At 44.6% G+C, this 19,727-nt stretch overlaps 1 pseudogene across 1 annotated transcript in view; it reads right to left on the bottom strand.

Annotated features, from left to right (window-relative positions):
* LOC144932304 (zinc finger protein 385D-like) overlaps positions 1–19,727 on the bottom strand; it is a 127,887-nt pseudogene that overhangs the window by 51,470 nt on the left and 56,690 nt on the right. The window contains exon 3 of the transcript XR_013636897.1: positions 8,564–8,733. The product of XR_013636897.1 is annotated as a zinc finger protein 385D-like (transcript). The remainder of the gene's footprint in view (positions 1–8,563; positions 8,734–19,727) is intronic.

Genomic DNA, 19,727 nt, shown 5'->3' with positions numbered 1-19,727 from the left:
CTCCTGTCCATTCCTACTTCGCGGATCCGACCGGCTAACGACGCGTGCATCGCTGCAAATGGGGGTAGCATGGGTATTTTGGGGCGAGTAGATGTGCGCATTGCTATAGGGAATATCACCGCGGAGGGACCAGTTTTGATCTCACATTCAATGGCCGTCCCATGCCTATTGGGCACCGATTTCCTTAGCCGCATGCCAGTTAAAATACTTGTCGACGAAGGTTGCTTGGAAATGCCAGGGGGCCGTAGAATGTAGTTTCTGCCGTCCCTGCTGGGCCGTTCGCCCCCAGGGAACGCTGTTAACGCGATTGTTGCTGCCACGGTAGAAGTACCATCAGGCTCACAAATGCTTATTCCGCTGTGTTACCGAAAGCGATTGGAAGCTGTGGACGGTGCGACGGGTGTGCTGTTGTCCCCGTCGAATTCTGTGGCAAAATCCTTTTCCCTAGTGGCGGCTCAAACTATCGTTCGGCCTGGTCAGGCCCCGTTTATACAAGTGTTAAATGGGGGCCCGGACCGGGTCGTCGTCCCGGCTGGCTCGGTGTTGGCTCACGCCACTACCGATTTTACCAGCTTTGAGGGTGAATCACCCACAAAAATGGCCGCTGGCGGGCCACGATCCGATCGTTCAGACGATCGATGGATCGCAGATTTGTGCGGGGAAAATACGTCCTTGTCGGCCACGCAGCGGAGTACGCTGACGCTTTCAGTAAAAACGATTTGGATCTGGGCCATACCTCGCTCTTGTCGCACCATATCAACACCGGTGCGGCGGGACCGATTTGTATGCACCCGCATCACATGAGCCCTGCAGAAAGGGAAGACGTGCGTGGCGCGGTGGACGACATGTTGGCGGCCGATATAATTTCGCCGTCCAACAGTCCTTGGGGCGCGCCGGTGGTGCTGGTTAAGAAAAAGGATGGTGGGACGAGGTTTTGTGTAGACTTTCGCCAATTTAATAAAATATCCGTGGCGGACGCATACCCCTTGCCACGGATGGACGACTCGTTGGACAGTTTGTCAGGGGAAAATTTTTTCTCCACCCTCGACCTCTCATCTGGGTTTTGGCAGCTTCCCCTCGATGACGCGTCCAGACCGAAAACGGTGTTCCGCACGCCACAAGGCCTCTTTGAGTTTAACCGCCTACCTATGGGCTTGAATACGGCACCGGCGACGTTCCAATGCCTGATGGAACTGGTGCTGGCGGGGCTGCAGTGGGAAACGTGCCTCATATATTTGGACGATATCATTGTATTCAGCCGCACTTTCGAAGAACACCTCCAACGACTGGAGACTGTCTTTCGGAGGATGCGCTCGGCTGACCTAAAATTTAAACCAAAAAAGTGCCACCTTTTGCAACGATTCGTCCGCTACTTGGGGCACATCGTCAGCTCTGACGGTGTGTCCATGGACCCTCAGAAAACGGCGTGTGTCCGAGAGTGGCCCACGCCCACTTCGGTGGGCGACGTACGGCGGTTTATAGGGTTCGCATCCTACTATCGCCGTTTTGTTAAGAATTTCGCGACGCTGGCTAAGCCGCTGCATGTTCTGACGGGGAAAAATCAGAGATTGAAATGGGGCCCGGAAGAGGAGCGCTCTTTTCAATCTCTTCGGGATCACCTGGCCACCGCGCCGACGCTCGACTATCCAGACTTTTCCCAGCCATTCATCTATGACACGATATCGGCATAGGAGCCGTTTTGTCGCAACGGAAAGACGGGGTCGAGCGAGTGGTGGCATACGGCAGCAGGGTTCTGTCCCCTGCCGAGACGCGATATTGCGTTACGCGACGGGAACTGCTAGCAATCGTACATTTTGTTCGCCAGTACCGGTCGTACCTTTATGGAAGGAAATTCCTCGTGCGCACTGACCATGCTGCCTTGCAATATTCTTTGAAATTGGAACAACCGTCCGGTTAATTGGCTCAGTGGTTAAAATCATTACAGGAATTTTCCTTCAATATCACGTACCGCAAGGGTACTCGCCATGGCAACGCGGACGCTCTCTCCAGTTTGCCCCCAACTCTTCCCTGCGCCTGTCTGACGGGTACGCACCGCTGTGCAGCGCTGCCTACCTCGCCCTGTCCGGTTATGGGGGCGATGTCGAACGATGAAGGCCAGGATGTACCCGTTGGCGCCGACGATACGCTGCATTTGCCGCACTCGGTGTGGCTACGCGAGCAGGAGGCTGATGCCTCTCTGGCTCCGCTGCGGGAACTAATCGGGAAACCGAGATATCATTTGGCGGGATGGAAATGGCAGATGTTTCGGGACCAGGCAGGATTGCTGATGTGTACGGATGGATTGTCTGACCGTTCACGCCTGGTTGTGCCGACATCCCTTCGCCACGATCTGGTCCGCGCTCTGCACGCCGACAAGCTGATGCACCTCGGCGTGCAGAAAACATTGGCTGCGATGCAGCAGGATTTCTTTTGGGCCGGCATGACAGCAGATGTTACTAACTTTATCCGGTCATGCCATGATTGTGCAAAGCGGAAACCGCCTCGTCAAAATTATGTCCCGCCCCTACGTTCGATTGAGGTATCCCGTATTAATGAGCTGGTTGCTCTGGATATCCTGGGCCCGTTCCCTCCATCGGCTAGGGGAAATAAATACCTTTTTGTCGGGGTCGAATATTTTTCTTGCTGGCCTATGGCCTGGCCTTTGCCTGACCAAATGGCCTCATCCATCACCAAGGCTTTCTTGAATGGATAAAGGAGCACCCGAAGGGCTGCTCACAGATCAAGGACATAACTTCTCCACGAAATTGCTCAAAGAAGTGTGCTCTGCTTTGGGTACAAAGAAAATCCGCACTTCCCCTTACCATCCGCAAACGGATGGCATGGTGGAACGATTTAACCGCACCCTTTCGGCCATGCTTTGTCACACGGTGAGTGAAAAACAAACCGATTGGGACTTGCACATACCGGGCGTCCTGGCGACATACCGCATGGTTCCGCACGCGTCCACAGGATATTCACCATTTTTACAGATGTATGGCAGTGAGAATATACCCCCGATTGATGGGCAACTTGGTGCGGCGGGGAAACAACCGTCCACTTCCTTGCCTGACCACGTGCGGGACTCGCTTAAACCGGTTATGGAGGCGCGAGAGGCCGCCAGATGTGCGACGGCCTGTACGCAGGCAAGGAACGAGAGGTATGCGCGTCGATCGCGAATTGACATGCCTTGGTCGGTGGGCGATATGGCATGGCTCCATTGCCCTTAGGTGCCAGTGGGTATGTCCCCTAAACTGCACAAGCCTTGGCGGGGGCCTGTGAGGCTGGTGGACATTCGGAATCCCCATTATTTTATTACTTCCCTTCTACGTGACTTTACCGAAAGAACCAAGAAGATGAATCCCTGCAGTCACGAAAGCTTTAAAATCGAAAATTCCCCAGAGTGTTCGCATCCAGTACGGCCAACGTCGTTGGTATGTCCATTCGTCGTGGCTCAAGCCCTATGTTGACCTGTGTGCTGGCCCTTCATCTCCACTTGTTGACCTGCCGGGGTCTGGCGTGCCGAATGTGCCACTTGCCTCGCCAATTGATCCCCAGCGGGGCTGTGTTATACCCCCCGCAGATGAACAGGTTTTGAAGGACGACGAGACCCCGGACGTTCCACCTCCAACGGGGTCTGTCCCAGATACAACGGAAACCGAAACTTCTTCTTCTCCACGGTAACCACCACCTGCTGAACAGTCGGCGAGGCAACCACGAACGAAGGGAGGAGAGGGTCCGGCGTCGCGTACGCGGTCGAAGTCTCTCCAATTTCGCTAATACTGCTTGCCTTGCGGTCTGTCACCCTGGTGTTACTGCGCTCCAGGGGCGCCCTAATGTATGTCTGTTGTTTTAATGTTTTACATTCCTCGGCACGTTGACGCCTACTCCCCCTTACCTTGTTAATGTGTCTTAGACGCCCTAAGATTTATTCAAAGGGATTCGGCCTGTCACCCCTTTTCCCAGCCGAGACGGCTGACTTTTTACACCGGGGGGGGGGAGGTGATGTAATGTGAGGTTATATCCGGGTCGTTGACGGATTACAACTCGTCACGATGATTGGCTCTGCCGGTCCTGCACCATAGCCAATGGAGAGAAGCCTAGGGGCGTGGCCCTGACGTAATGGAAAGGTGACAGCTGTTTGTAGAGGATTGGTTCTGCTGGCTTTAGCCACAGCCAATGGGGAGACGAGTCAGGGGCGTGGTCCCGGGAGCCTACGGTGGAGTCTGGAAGATTCCATAGAAGCTAACCAGGATTGGTGGAAACGTACCACGTGACCCGGGTATTAAATAGGGGTGGAGACGAACAACACGTGGTCAGAACTGGAACGAACGAAGGGGAAAGGCCACGCGAGAGCGGGGGTCCAGGCTGCCACGTGGCTGCGCGCGTCTCTCTCTTTCTATCCCTCTCACGGTGTCTGTCAGCAGCGTGAAGGAGTGCTGTAATGAAAGACGAATAAAGACCGGATTCCAGAAGTCGCTTCAACGACCTTTATTACAAATGTATTATTTGATGATTTGCTTCCAAGCAGCACTACGTCTGTAGCTATCTGAACGGTTAAAATTATTTGTATTTCTCTCAATTTCGATAGATTTTCTAATTAGTCTTGGCCAGTAGTAACTAGTTTTGCACAGAACTTCAACATTATCAAAATCAATTGAGTGTCCTTGTTGGCACACATGTTCTGCTACTGCCGACATTCATCCTGTCTGCCCAACAGAGCATTTGCCACAAGTGCAATTAATCCAGTACACACCTTCTGTTGATATCTTTGGTGATACATCTTTTGTACCAGATATAAATTTGCGTATTTTATGTACCATGCTAAATCGGAGTCGGATGTTTTGTTTTTCCCAAAATTTGGCTAGTTTATCAGTTACTCCCGAAATGTACGGTATTTTAATCATTTTAACTACTTGGTCAGTTTCAATGCTCATGTTATTTTTTTTGGTGTTGACATGCAATGCCCAGTTGATTTGTGCATCATTGTAACCGTTCAATTGCAGTTCTTCTTCAACATGTTTAATTTAACTTCTCATACTATAACCATCTGACACTTTCTTAGCCCAATGTATGAGGGTCTTGATGAGAGTGGATTTGTGTGTGGGGTGCTGGTGTGACCCTGCATACAGATAGGCGTCAGTATGCGTTTTCTTTCGGTAAACACTGTGTGTTATTTTACCATTTCGACCCCGTCAGAGCAGAATATCCAGAAATGGTAGAGTTCTATCAGCTTCCACTTCAATGGCGAACTGGATGGATCGGTTTTGCGAGTTCAGGTGATTTAGAAATTGGTTAAGTGTATTTTTGCCATGTGGTCAGACCACCAATGTGTCATCCACATATCTAAACCAAGCAGAGGGTTTTAGTGTGATTGAAGCTATTGCTTTTGTTTCTAAATCTTCCATCTACAAATTAACTATCACAGGAGACAAAGGAGAGCCCATTGTTGTTCCTTTTTATTTATATGAGTCACCTTTCCACAAGAAATAGGTGTTCTTTAGACAGTGTTCAGCTAGTCGTGGGATATCTTTGGCTAAACCTGTGTTACCAGAGTGTTGAGTAATTTAATTGTGTCGTTGACCGGAACCCTCGTGAACAGAGAAGTAACATAAAAACTTAGGAGAATATCATTAGGGTTAAGTTTTATATATTTAATAATATTTACGAGATGTTAAGATGTTTTTAATGAATGAAGAGGTCCTACAGATATTGGTCATGAAAGCCTACGTGTTAAACAAATTAAGAAGAATTTGCAAAACTGAAAATGAGGCTGTCATCTTCTTACCTATAAATGTCATTTTTTGTCTGTCTGTCTGTGTGTGTGCGCACGCTTGCGAGGAATTTGGCTCTCAAACGGTGGGGTTGACGTAAAAAAAGGTAGGTCCCACGCCGTAAGCCCCGCGGTGAGCAAGCGCTCTTCCAGTGTAATGTAAAACAGGCTTAAACACGTGACCTGGAAATAATGAATTGATTTTAACAAAAGTTTTCCCTAATAAAATAATTCTCACGACGTTTCGGCCACAACGCAAGCAGCCGTCCTCAGGTGGAGAACAGGTCTGTCGAGAAGACAGAGTCTGAATGACACGCCCCAGGCTTGGAGCGTCTATTTAAGCTGGGATGGAGGGGCGAAGAGCGCCTTGACAAAATAATTTGCATATCAAGAGGAATTTAGCATATTTCCGTATAACGTACACTAGCACAGTCTGGCATGCAACGTGAATTGCCCAGAGATTGTGCTGGTAACTAAAGCGTGCATTTATATTTCATAGAAACAAACAACACAATTATCTAAATACAGCCATATTCTCAGTTGTTTATAATCAATATAGATTATTATATATATACATATGTTAAATCGACACATTGTGCAAAATGACAAAAAAATGCAATACATCTGTCAATAGCACTTCCCTCTATAAGGAAGAAATATATAATGGGTGATATTTCGGGCAATGGCCCCTCTTCATTGCAGAGAGATAGCTGCCAGAGAGATGCATGAATAATAGTTTGTTTCTATATATCTATAGAAAAGCCTCAACTGGGCATCAAAACTACTTCATAAGAGGGTCCTGCTCAGCATGTTTGGAAAATTACAGCATACTTAAGCCACAAAACGTTACAATTGAGAGTCATTAAACTAAACTAAACTATTTTTTATTTTAACAGGTAAGGCCCACTGATCAATATAGCGCTTTTCCAGAAGTGACCTGGCCACAAATGAAGTGGCTTATCGCGTGGAAATTTATAGCAGCCAAATACTGTAAAACGCATGTTTCTAAATGTGGAGGGAAAAACTAGAGGAGCTGGAGAAAAATCCATGCGATCATGGGGAGAACATGCAAACTCTAAATATAGAGGTATCAGAGTCAGGGTCGAACCCAGTACTTCCTGTATACCAGGCGAGGTAGTTAACATCTCGCCACCGCGTACAGTAAGTCAATCAACATTATTCTGAGATTATTTGTTAAAATCAATACCAGTGGCCAAATAGGCTAAAATCAGCCAACTCAGAGGTGATACAAAAATTATCACGAAAGCAGAGCACAGCAGCAGACAGACTTTTTGTACAATTTAGTCACCAGCATAGCCCAAGCCTCCATAATATAGGTTTTTTGGGTTAGATCGCAGAAATATAAATGTGGTGTTAAACCCGCCACCACCCGACACAGCCGATTAGAAAGGTTTGTCATGTAAACAAAACATGCCAATTTGTTATTAGTACGGTGTGTTGGAAAGCAAATCCACAACTTTAACAATTTGAGTACGACGTTTTTCCAGTAATTACAACTAGCTTCATCAGGTGACAGCCATATTTGTGGAGAAATCCTCCTGTTTCGTTCCTTAAATAGAGGGATAGATGTGATGACATCACCTGTGAGACCTTCACATGCGAAGTGGGGGGGATAATGAATGTGTAGTGTCCTCCTCGGTGTGTGTGTAGCGCACACACTCAGTCGGAGACAAGGTAGTTGTAGGAGGCACCATCTCTCTTCATTTCCGTTACACCAACTCCGGCCTCCCCTCTCTCGACCCCGCTGCCGTACAGCCCAGCCTAGACACAACCCTGACCGCGTTGCACCGACGGCGTCGACCGAGACAGCCAACTACTGGCCGGCCGCACAATTATCGGGCGAAGGCGGTAGCGACGATGGCAGCGAAGACGACAGCGACAGCGAGACGAGTCCACTCCCAGAACCGGCAACCCGGAGCTCTCGCTTTCCACTGTTTTTATTATACTCGGTGCAGCCTGGCTCCGCCCTAACTGCGCCTCCCTTCTCAAACCCACTAGAGGGTTCCAGAGGCCTCCCTATGAGGTCTTCCGTGACCCTTACCTCAGTTCCTCCACCCTGCTGGCACACTCGTGTATATGCTCGATGGCGTGTGCGCTAACTGTCCACCGCAGTTGCCGCTGCTGGACAGCAGTCGGTGCTGTGTCACTACAAATGCATATAAACTACAATGGGTATCCATTGCCGGTTGGGTTATTCAAGCCTCATTCCCTGCTCCTGATGCAGGTGCAAGATAGTGACTGCTAAAAGCCAACCTGACAGCCATGAACTTCAGGTTGTTTAAAAATAAATAAAAGCACAGAGTAATTTTTTTTGTCAATTATCCTTATTCTCCATCAGCTTGTTCTTGTCCACTGGCTCACCAATTTTCCCATCTGCCAATCTGCTTGTCCGCCTATGTCCTTGCAAATGTGTCCTTGCATGTGTGTATGCATGCACGTGTGGGGAGTGGTAAAATAGCGCTGAGCGCACTGCACTTTGAACCCGGACTACCTGGGTTCCATTTCCGACCATGTCTAAATCAGTGGCGAGTGATATCAGAACTGGTTCTGGGCTTCCCCTTAAGTACCTGGTGTAGTGTGTCACAATCAGAACTGGAGATACAAAGGCGGTCGTGCTTGGAGCTGGCTACACCACCCCCTGGTATGTCGTGCCAGCCTTCAGAGTTGCTCGCGATCTGCTATTGCCCCAAGAGTCTATAAGGTTATGGGGGGGGGGGGGGGGTTGGAGGGTTGTCTTTTAAGCATGCGATTGTGTGTATGTATGTTACTCACAGTACTGAAGTTGGGGAAGAGGCCCACGGTGCCTGTGGCACCAATAGGGAAGGACACAAAGGGCTTCCCATCCATGTCTGCCGGAGACGCGATCTGAGCTGGCGCGGCTTGGCACAGATGCTCGTCCAGGCACGATGGGACACAGCTGCCGCCGGGGCTGCCCTCGTCACCTTTACAATGAAGACAGGCATGTGCACACACACATAGATACAGAGTCAGTTCGCAAGAGAAGGGGTCTCCTCTCCTGAAACAACATTTGAATTAGCGCTCATTCAAAGTCAAAAGTCAAAGTGATTTCCTGCTAAAATGACCGTTGAGGTGACAATCATACACTGTTTACAACCCTGAGCCAGTTGTGAAAATACCACAATCTTACGCTCGGGGAGATTCCATCCTTAGGACAACTACTGTTGACTTCCTCAAAGAGTGCTTCCCAGTATAATCTGTTTATTAACCATCAGATCAAGGTGTTTAAACACACTTTTCCTGACAAACTACTGCATTACCAATGACATTGAACTCAATTCTGATCAATTTTCAAGATGATAAAATCACCCATGTAATACGGAGTACGTAATTGAATTAGCAATTAACCACACCCCCAAATAATTACATAGAGCTCTTCACAGAATATTTAATTTCTGCCTTTCCCCCATTACATTAATGCTACATCCCTCGCTAACATCAATTTCTATTTATTTAATCGACGTGCATTATCTACACATTCATGCCGTGCACCTAGCCAAGTTGATAAAGCTTAGGAGAGCAGTTTGGAAAACAGGGAAGGTATTGACAAAAAGCCTTTTCTCCACACAAAGATTGTCTCACTGAAACAGCGTATTATCTGCCGAAGGCTTGATAATGAAAACATGTTCTAGCACGTACTGTGGCAGCTCTGGAATTTCTAAAACTGTATTCTAAAATTTCGGCAAGCACATGCTTATTTGATCCAATTCTGGTTTGGTTAATTCTCAGAAATAATTGTCCACTGTTATTTTAAGCGTTGACTCGGAACATGAAAACATTGATTAAATGCGCAATTTTAACATTGGTGGATGTTTTCCATGTATATTGTATCGAGCGTGGAATTATAGTAATTAATTCAAAAGCTTAATGACCCCTAGTAGTAAAACATATTTACGAATCATAACGAAATGTGATTATTAAAATGTATTCCAAGGTGACACTTTTCACGTGACTAGTTCGATTTTGCAAACAGCATTATTTTTCGATATTTATAACTATAACAAAACAATTCCCTTTTTACACCAAAGCTCAAGATAGAGTATTAGTGTAATTTGCATTTGTTTTAAATAGATACACAATTCTAGATATATTGGTTAAATGTCATATGTTTAATTTCTAAATATGGACAGTTCAGTCACCTAAAAATCAGGTGTGTGCCATCGAAAGGTCACCAAAAAAGTACACGGAGTATAAAGGGATGTCTATGACACACTTTACCATCATGCTGTACGTTATTTACTGCCGTTCCACATACATATAATGCTCCTAATAGGACACATTCCGTCACAATTAATGTGGTCAATACCAGGTGCAGCCGGACCAGAGTGCATAAACCAAAAACATCCTTACCCCTCTCTGATGGATGCTTATAAAAACAACGTCCCTCTGAGAAGGATTACAAATCCCACTGGCAAGCGCTAGCAGAAAGCTGATGATGATTACTTGATACAGCAATCGTGCTGTGACGGTTCCACCTGAAGACGGAAGCTTGTCTTGCCTCCGAAACGTCGTGATTTTGATTTATTTTACTTTTATTAATGTTAATTTTATTTTTTTACCTACGTGACTTTACCGAAAAAACCTAAGAATATGAATCCTTGCAGTCACGAAAGCTTCAAATCTAGAACCGATGATGATTCCTTGACAAAACAAAAGCAGTGTCCACCGCTCCCTCCGCTGCACGAGACTCCACTTCACGGAATTCCTGATTGCAAGACCCAGAGCGGCCGGGACGGGGTAACCGTCTCCTGCGTGATCTGATGTGAGAGCCGCACACACACGCATCCATGCACGACACGACTGCTAGAATTCTAGACGCCCAATCAGTGCTGTCACTGCTGCCCACTGCAAGAGCGCCTTTTCCAATCGTGGAGCAGCGACTGGTCCGATCGGCAAGCCCCGCATCCCACCCACGATCCCGCATGACAAGCCGGCGTGTGGTGAGGGGTGGGGGGTGAGGAGGAGGAGTAGGTGGGGATGAGTCGCGTTGGGGTAAAGCTGCTTGTCCATCCAATGCAGACAGTCCCTGAGCCCAAAATGAGGCGTAGCTTTCGCCCTGTTTCATCTACCAGGTTATATTCTGAGATTTAATCCACAAGCACTGTATTGCAATCACGGTTAATCTAGTATTATAATATTATCACTGCAATCAATTGATATGGGGATATCTATTGAATAAAAATCTGTCGAGCATGATGTCATTACCTTTACACGTGTGATTGTTATTGGCATTTTTTTGGAACATGTACATATGCGTACATATGTACGTGTACATTATTTTTCAGTCCACTGCGGGATGATCGCTTCACCACACTATGTGGGTTGTGGGGATTATTTGACCATACTTCACCACGCTGGTCAGTGTGGGTTGGTGAAAGCAGGGGTCATTGAAGTAGGATCATTGAAATTACAGTTCAACAATATAATTTACTGCACTGCCTTCTACTGCCCACCAGAAATAGCTTTGATTTGAATAAGAAAAGGAGCCAGGAACTCTCAGCCTCCATTGAAATGTATTAAGGTGGGTTTGTTCCACTCTGCCATCTGTGACATTACGGTTATTGTTTGTCAGTGCACGGTGTAGGTGATGCTATCTGTGATGCAGACATACCGACCACGTTACCTCCTACACAGTTCCTTAAGATTCAACCCTGCACTCTGCCCCTCCTTATCATTCACATTTTATAAAACGCTACGTCCATCTTGCAGTGCTCACCTTGCGACCTGTGGCTTCCATCGCCTCTTCAAACACACAGGGGGCAACTTCGGCTTTCAAGATGCTCTTCAGAGAGCTGTTTGGGACTATTTAAAAGCAACTATTGCAATTGATTTCACTGAAGATCCACGGATAGTTTTGAAGAGGGAACAAAATCATCTTGCAGTAAGGTTGGGGCAAAGGATGAGGAGTTAGACGACAGCTCACAAATGCATCTTGTGTTCTGAGATGATTGCAAATTACTCGACGCCCATTGAGATTCTCCGGCGCAGGAAAGTCCAAGGGGAATTTTATTATGCAACCATTCTTTTTTGTAAATTCATATACATATACATACTTTGAGCTGACAGCAAGGGAGCAGGTTAAAAAGGCAAGGTATCTGAGCGCATTGAATCTACAAATACACGTTCTGTGCTGTATGGTTAATCCTCAGGCCAGGGGCGAGCGAAGCTGGCAGGCTTGTCACATCACACTCGGCCACAATCCGTTGCTGACATTATCAGCGAACGCCAGTCAGGCCTGAGACCAGCCAGCACATCATCGCGTCCAAAGCCAAAAAGCTGTAGGCGAGTTCCTTTATCTATCGTAATTGCATTCCAAACTATTAAATGCCACACTCTGCTCGGCGGCGTGATGGGCCATTGCATCGCCATCATTTGGTCTAAAGCACAGTCAACACACAGTGTTGACTGGAGATGAGGAGACACCAATGACTGTGGTAAACGTGTGTGTTCACTTCTCATCGATGCATAATTATTTTATAACAGTTTAATCGTATCATTATCTGAATAATCACAAATTAAGTGCAACTATTGTTTGATGTCTGCAAGATAATATTACAGCCACTAAATAAATACACATTTCATTGGAGAAGTATTTATTTAACATAAAATATGTGCAAAACTGAATTACATTTTTGAAAAATGCGGCAAAGGCAGGATATTTACGTTAATCTACAGGATTGGGACTTTTCAGGTCGCACTATTAACAGCAAGACGTATGGGTAACAAGGAGACTGCCTGCACAAGACAATGTGACATGAGGGAATGATGACATTAGCGTCAATCCATTTGCGGTTAGTTGTATCTATAGTTTGCATTTTTAGTTTTACATTCGATATAAACTACTACTTACAAATTCCTATTTTCACTGCATGCATTGTTATCAAGATCATACACTTTAAAGAGTCATCTGTGTAAACATTCCATTCCTTCTTGTAAAAAACAAACTTCCAGCATAAAAGTGACTCAGGCCACCACAGGAAGTGCCTGAGAGTAAAAACAATGCAAACAGACTTTGGCAGTAATAAAGCAGTGAGTACAGCACTACCTTTGCCAGCTTCCAAAACTATGTCTTACAAAAAGAGCCTCCTCTCTATGAGCTCAATGCTGCTTCTTTATACGTTTGCACATCAATTAGACATCCGTGCAGGCTGCGCTGTGAAAATACATGGAGCGGAAACTCCAGACTAGCCCGGCCCCTTGACAAGGGATGACTAATGTTTGCGATAAATAATGGACGATGGTCTCGCGTTTTGTAATTAAACCTGTGGGCCAGAGAGCCTAGGGGCAGCTCGGCAGCACACTCGTCTCGGGTGTGAGGGTGTCTGGCCCGCGGCGTGCCTTGCGATCGTCTCAGTTCGCATTACACGCGCAAATGATCACGGCGCTCGGTCGAACGCGCGAAATCGTTTGACCGGATCAGGACAGCAAAATGATCGCGAAGCCAAGTTATAATGCTTCGTTAATATAAGGCATTATTTGTGGTTCGATTGTGTGGGGATAGTCACGTACTTGATTAAGATGATTGTGTTGAACCCAAGTGGTCGACACTTGGCGCAGTTATAAGCGTGATTAGAGATAGCTGCGTTACGTACATTTTCGTGGCTCAGCATCAGCAGAGACATAAAAAGTCTCGCAGGGAAGATTGTCATCAGCTTTCTGCAGTTTCAAACTATTCTGAATGCATTTGACGTCAACTTTGCAGTGTATAATATTCATTATTCTATCCTGACACAACAGCAAAATGCATGAATTAATAAAGCCTTGCAATATTAGACAACTGCAAAAAGTTAAGCGGTTGTGCTTTCGCTACGTTGTCCCCACCTGAAGAAGGACGCTTGTGTTGCGCCCGAAACGTCGTGATTTAATTTAGTTGTTTTCATTTATTTGATTTGATTTTTTACCTAATTGACTTTACCGAAAATACCAAAGAGTATGAACTGCAAAAAGTCCAATACAGCTGCTAGTCTTTTAGATATAATGTAACATTGTGAATATTTGATGTGGCTTGAATGTCTGCCACCTGTACTACGTTTTCAGCCGGATTTTTTGTTACATTTTTGAACAAGTGCATGCTCCACGTAATAACATTACATTGTGCACTACGAATCTTGCTTGATTGCATGTATACGGAGCAATACATCTTCGCATGTCTGCAGGTGCACATTTCAACATTGTGAGCACTTTATTTCATTGCTCTATTGTAAATTAATTGGAACCCAATGAAGATGGGGAGATGACTGTTGTGCATTAAGCTTCCAAAAATACACCTCCAATTGAGCTTCACAGAAGCGAGCATCGATTCAGGCTGGCATAGTACACAAGGAATGTTGGGATCACCAGTGGTGATAGCCACCTTTGTCTCGCCGCCAATGCCGATATTGACACACAAAACTCGGTAGCCCCACAACATCAGCTAAGGTTCACTGAGATATAGAGTATGAACTGCAAAAAGTCCAATACAGCTGCTAGTCTTTTAGATATAATGTAACATTGTGAATATTTGATGTGGCTTGAATGTCTGCCACCTGTACTACGTTTTCAGCCGGATTTTTTGTTACATTTTTGAACAAGTGCATGCTCCACGTAATAACATTACATTGTGCACTACGAATCTTGCTTGATTGCATGTATACGGAGCAATACATCTTCGCATGTCTGCAGGTGCACATTTCAACATTGTGAGCACTTTATTTCATTGCTCTATTGTAAATTAATTGGAACCCAATGAAGATGGGGAGATGACTGTTGTGCATTAAGCTTCCAAAAATACACCTCCAATTGAGCTTCACAGAAGCGAGCATCGATTCAGGCTGGCATAGTACACAAGGAATGTTGGGATCACCAGTGGTGATACCCACCTTTGTCTCGCCGCCAATGCCGATATTGACACACAAAACTCGGTAGCCCCACAACATCAGCTAAGGTTCACTGAGATATAGAGTATGAACTGCAAAAAGTCCAATACAGCTGCTAGTCTTTTAGATATAATGTAACATTGTGAATATTTGATGTGGCTTGAATGTCTGCCACCTGTACTACGTTTTCAGCCGGATTTTTTGTTACATTTTTGAACAAGTGCATGCTCCACGTAATAACATTACATTGTGCACTACGAATCTTGCTTGATTGCATGTATACGGAGCAATACATCTTCGCATGTCTGCAGGTGCACATTTCAACATTGTGAGCACTTTATTTCATTGCTCTATTGTAAATTAATTGGAACCCAATGAAGATGGGGAGATGACTGTTGTGCATTAAGCTTCCAAAAATACACCTCCAATTGAGCTTCACAGAAGCGAGCATCGATTCAGGCTGGCATAGTACACAAGGAATGTTGGGATCACCAGTGGTGATACCCACCTTTGTCTCGCCGCCAATGCCGATATTGACACACAAAACTCGGTAGCCCCACAACATCAGCTAAGGTTCACTGAGATATATAGCAGCTCTTTTTCAGAAGCCACCTGGCCACAAATTATAGCTCAATGATGTGGCTTATCACGTGGAAATTTATGGCAGCCAAATACTAAAAACGCATGTTTCTAAATGTGGAGGTAAAACTTGAAGACCCGGAAATAAATCCACATGACCACGAGGAGAACATACAAACTCTAAATATACACGCATCAGGTCGGGATTGAACCCACGACCTCCTGTATACCAGGCGAGGGAATTGACATCTCGCCACCGTGGCGCCCTGTGCCCCCTGCTGACAGTTAACCCCCCTAAATTCTTATAGTCAAGTCAAACAACGATGGTACAAAACGTATCAACACCAGTGACAGGTTTTCGTCAACCCTTCCTCATGTGGAAGGTGATGGTGAGAGCAGAATGCACGGTAGACAAAAGCTGATCTTATCATTACTCATTCCATTCAGCGTTTAACGTTTATTTAAAGTTTGTTTCACATTGAATGCGTGGTGCCCAAGGAAAATGTTTGATCTCTCCCCCCTTTGAACAAAGCGAAGGGCTGAAACAAGGTATTGATTTAAGGCTGAGCCTACCTAGGGAGGCACAAGACAGGTTCAGATACAGAGTGCCACATGGATTGTGTTTTGTTAGGAGTTGCCAGGATTGTAGTGCAGGGTGATAAGCAACACTAGGCTCCAACACATGCCCACAACCTTGTGTCACTAAGGGGAAACAAACGTCTATTTCGGGCCTCAAGGCATCAGGTAACCTTACTCTGGCAACGCTTGTATCTGTTAAGGTTTTACTTTCCTTTTAAAGAAAATCCATAACGTGATTTCATTACTTTTATTTCCTGACACGCAGAGTAATTGCTTTTACAGTGCATATGTGCAATTTTAAAACAGCGTTTCTTTACGAAATGATGGGCATTTTTTTAAAATAAATATTTCTCATTGCATGAATTTGTAATGTTAAGTTGTATTCGTGGATAGTTTGTGGTATTAATAATTCACTATGATGCTAACTATGATTTCAACATTTCAAAGCAAAACATTAAACGACGAATAGTAATTTAAGTAGATTTCATTCATTATTGTTATCTTAAACTAAATATTAATTGCTTCCTCATTTAAAATCTCAGCATTGACTAAAGAACGAATCTCAGCTCAGAATTTGATCTCTGCATTTTGGTGCGGGCTTAAGCTGGCCACTGGGCCTTGTGGGAATTTGTTTGTGTGCGCTCTTGTGTGTTTGTGTACGTGGGTGCACGCAATGTCCTGCAGCTGGTTTAGCAAATCAGCTTAATGAGGCAAAAACCAGATGGAATGGAAATCTGAGACCACATGTGCAACTGCTTTAATGGGGTTCAAATCCTCACTTTTCCAAAGCCTGGAAATGAAATATTTGTTTTGAGGATTGATTATCTACATTTGATGAAATGTTAACAAATTACAACTGGACAGTACCAGTGCCTGACATGACACATTTGACAAATACAGTCAGTATATGTCTCTCTGATGAAACAAACATGGAGTGGTGATCCAAGACATTGGTGGAAGTGACACATTCACATGATAGGGATCAATCTCTCTGTAAGATTACAACCGTCAAAAAAAAAACAGTACTGATTTTATCAACCCGGAAGGAAGGATGGGTAAAATTGACGTCCAACTGAGATTTCAACTTGCAGCCGTTCAAATATGTATTAAGTGCACTAACCAGTGTGATCAGTCTGGCCAAAACAGTAGAGTGTGTCTCATTTTAGTTCAAATCATTTATATGCCGAAAATGTATGTCGAATTGCCCGTGATTACACGCATGCTAGGTTGCCTGTGGTTGATGCAACACAGTCCATTCGGAATTTATCCCTTGCTGTGTTTAAATGACAAGTGATGCCTACAAATCAATAACTTGAAGGATTTTTTTCCTGACTGCATCCTGGGAGTGACTGATAACTAATTCCCTACAGCCACATGCCAATCGAAAATATCAATTACATTAGCGTTGGGGACATTTTGGATGGTCAGTTGGGTCCAGGGCAAGCTTTGGCTCGGCAGGTTGGTCCAGCTTGCTGGTCCTTCTGCAGATTATTCCTGACCCTTTGTCACATGCCCAGTGCTTAACTGGCCAAGTGGCTCAGCAGAAGAGCGAGTTGCTCGCAATCAGAAGGTTGTGAGTTAAAATCCTCTTTGGGGATTGACTCAGCCTATCATCCCTTCGGGGTCTATAAAATAAGTGCCGCTATATATATGTGGAGAAGCCAACAGTGGTTGTCCTATGGATAGACTTAACCGTGCTATAGAAACGTGGCATTTCTACAAATTGGTCAGGCCTGGAAACAGGAGGTGAGCTCCATCCCAATGGTAATTTGAGCAGGAAATAATTTCGACAGTGCTTACGGTTTTCACATTAACTGTTTGCGGTGCAGTACAACCATTTAAACATGAGGTACTGTAATGCCACTTCCTCGTGTTTAAATGGTTGTACTGCACACATCAATTATCAAAGAACATCTGTAGCACTAATTGTGGATTTAGATATTTAATCGCTTACTCCTGCCCAACCATCTGTTGCTTGTGATTAATGGTTAATTATTAATCTGGTGGATGGTAAGTGATGTTGCGGGCATGTTGTAACATGCATATCGCATTAGTTCATATACCACTCAGTGCAATGCGTAATGGGTTAACTTTTTGTTATATTAGAATGTTCCTGTGCCACCCTTCACTAACCTTCTCTGGCCTGCATGGTAAAGTATGGTCAAACATCTAGCACGACTTACGCGATGTGGGGAAGTCATCGACTCAGCAGTGGATTGACATGGTGCTGTAAGTTATTATTTAATAAAATGCAGGTCAGAGGTCGTCTCAGCTCATACTCCCTCCAGAATGTATTAAATGAGTACCATTTTGCGGGAGCTCAATAGTGATTGTCCTGTGGAGCTATTGCACTTCCCAACCATTGGTAGTGGAATTTCCACCATTGGCTCAAAGCCATCAACAGAATAAACGCGCACAAAGTTGGTTTGAAACATGGTAAAACTTTGTCTTGAACAAAAAGAAACATAACCCCTATTTCCTTCATAATTTTTTGTAATACCACTTTAATGTACAGTATACAGTATGTGTCAATACGTTAAATGTGAATAATGTATCAAACAACCAACATCTCTCACATTATTATTTGGTTCTTTCGGTTAAGTCACGTCTAAAGATAAAATAATAAATTAAATTAAATAATAGAATACGACGTTTCGATTGCAACACAAGCAATCATCATCAGGTATAATGAAATAGCGACATAATATCTAACCAGAAAACTATAGACAGACATATTAGCAGACAGATATCACAAGATACATACATAGCGAGAGCAACACAGTTGACAGAGAGGGGTGATCGTCTCTGTGGGGTGGCCTTAAATAGACAGAGGGGGGGGCGGAGGCAGAGAGAAGGAGGGGGGTTAGAAAAAATTAGCATATCAATGAGTGGTCCAAAAGAAAACGTGGTGCTGCGAGTACGATGGCACAGCAAGCAAGCCTGAAAATCAGGAGAAAGACACACTAAAATTAAATAACCTAGTAAAATATCGAAATGTAATGTAATACAACACAGAGGGTCGGTCAACACACAATTAACGCATAGCCTGGTTGATTACGTATTTCAAAGATTGCTAAGTTAGAATTTAAGTGTGAACATTCTAAAGAGGACACAGGCAGAGAAAACAAGTCGCCAGAGAGAGAGAAAAAAGATAAGCTTAAAACTTCCCCGTAGAAGTGGTTCAATCTTAATTTTAGAACTTTCGTGACTGCAGGAATTATTATTTGGTTCTTTCGGTTAAGTCACGTCTAAAGATAAAATAATAAATTAAATTAAATAATAGAATACGACGTTTCGATTGCAACACAAGCAATCATCATCAGGTATAATGAAATAGCGACATAATATCTAACCAGAAAACTATAGACAGACATATTAGCAGACAGATATCACAAGATACATACATAGCGAGAGCAACACAGTTGACAGAGAGGGGTGATCGTCTCTGTGGGGTGACCTTAAATAGACAGAGGGGGGGGGCGGAGGCAGAGAGAGGGAGAGGGGTTAAAAAAAATTAGCATATCAATGAGTGGTCCAAAAGAAAACGTGGTGCTGCGAGTACGATGGCACAGCAAGCAAGCCTGAAAATCAGGAGAAAGACACACTAAAATTAAATAACCTAGTAAAATATCGAAATTTAATGTAATACAACACAGAGGGTCGGTCAACACACAATTAACGCATAGCCTGGTTGATTACGTATTTCAAAGATTGCTAAGTTAGAATTTAAGTGTGAACATTCTAAAGAGGACACAGGCAGAGAAAACAAGTCGCCAGAGAGAGAAAAAAGATAAGCTTAAAACTTCCCCGTAGAAGTGGTTCAATCTTAATGGTAGGTTTTTACCCTTTTAACTGGTACAAAACTGACACCTTTATTCAAGGCATCATGTTTGCAATGACCACAA

This window comes from Lampetra fluviatilis, chromosome 1 (assembly GCF_964198595.1).
Source record: "Lampetra fluviatilis chromosome 1, kcLamFluv1.1, whole genome shotgun sequence".
Lineage (NCBI taxonomy): Eukaryota > Metazoa > Chordata > Hyperoartia > Petromyzontiformes > Petromyzontidae > Lampetra > Lampetra fluviatilis.
The sequence above is the reverse complement of the archived record's forward strand: the minus strand, read 5'-3'. Positions and strand labels throughout refer to the sequence as shown.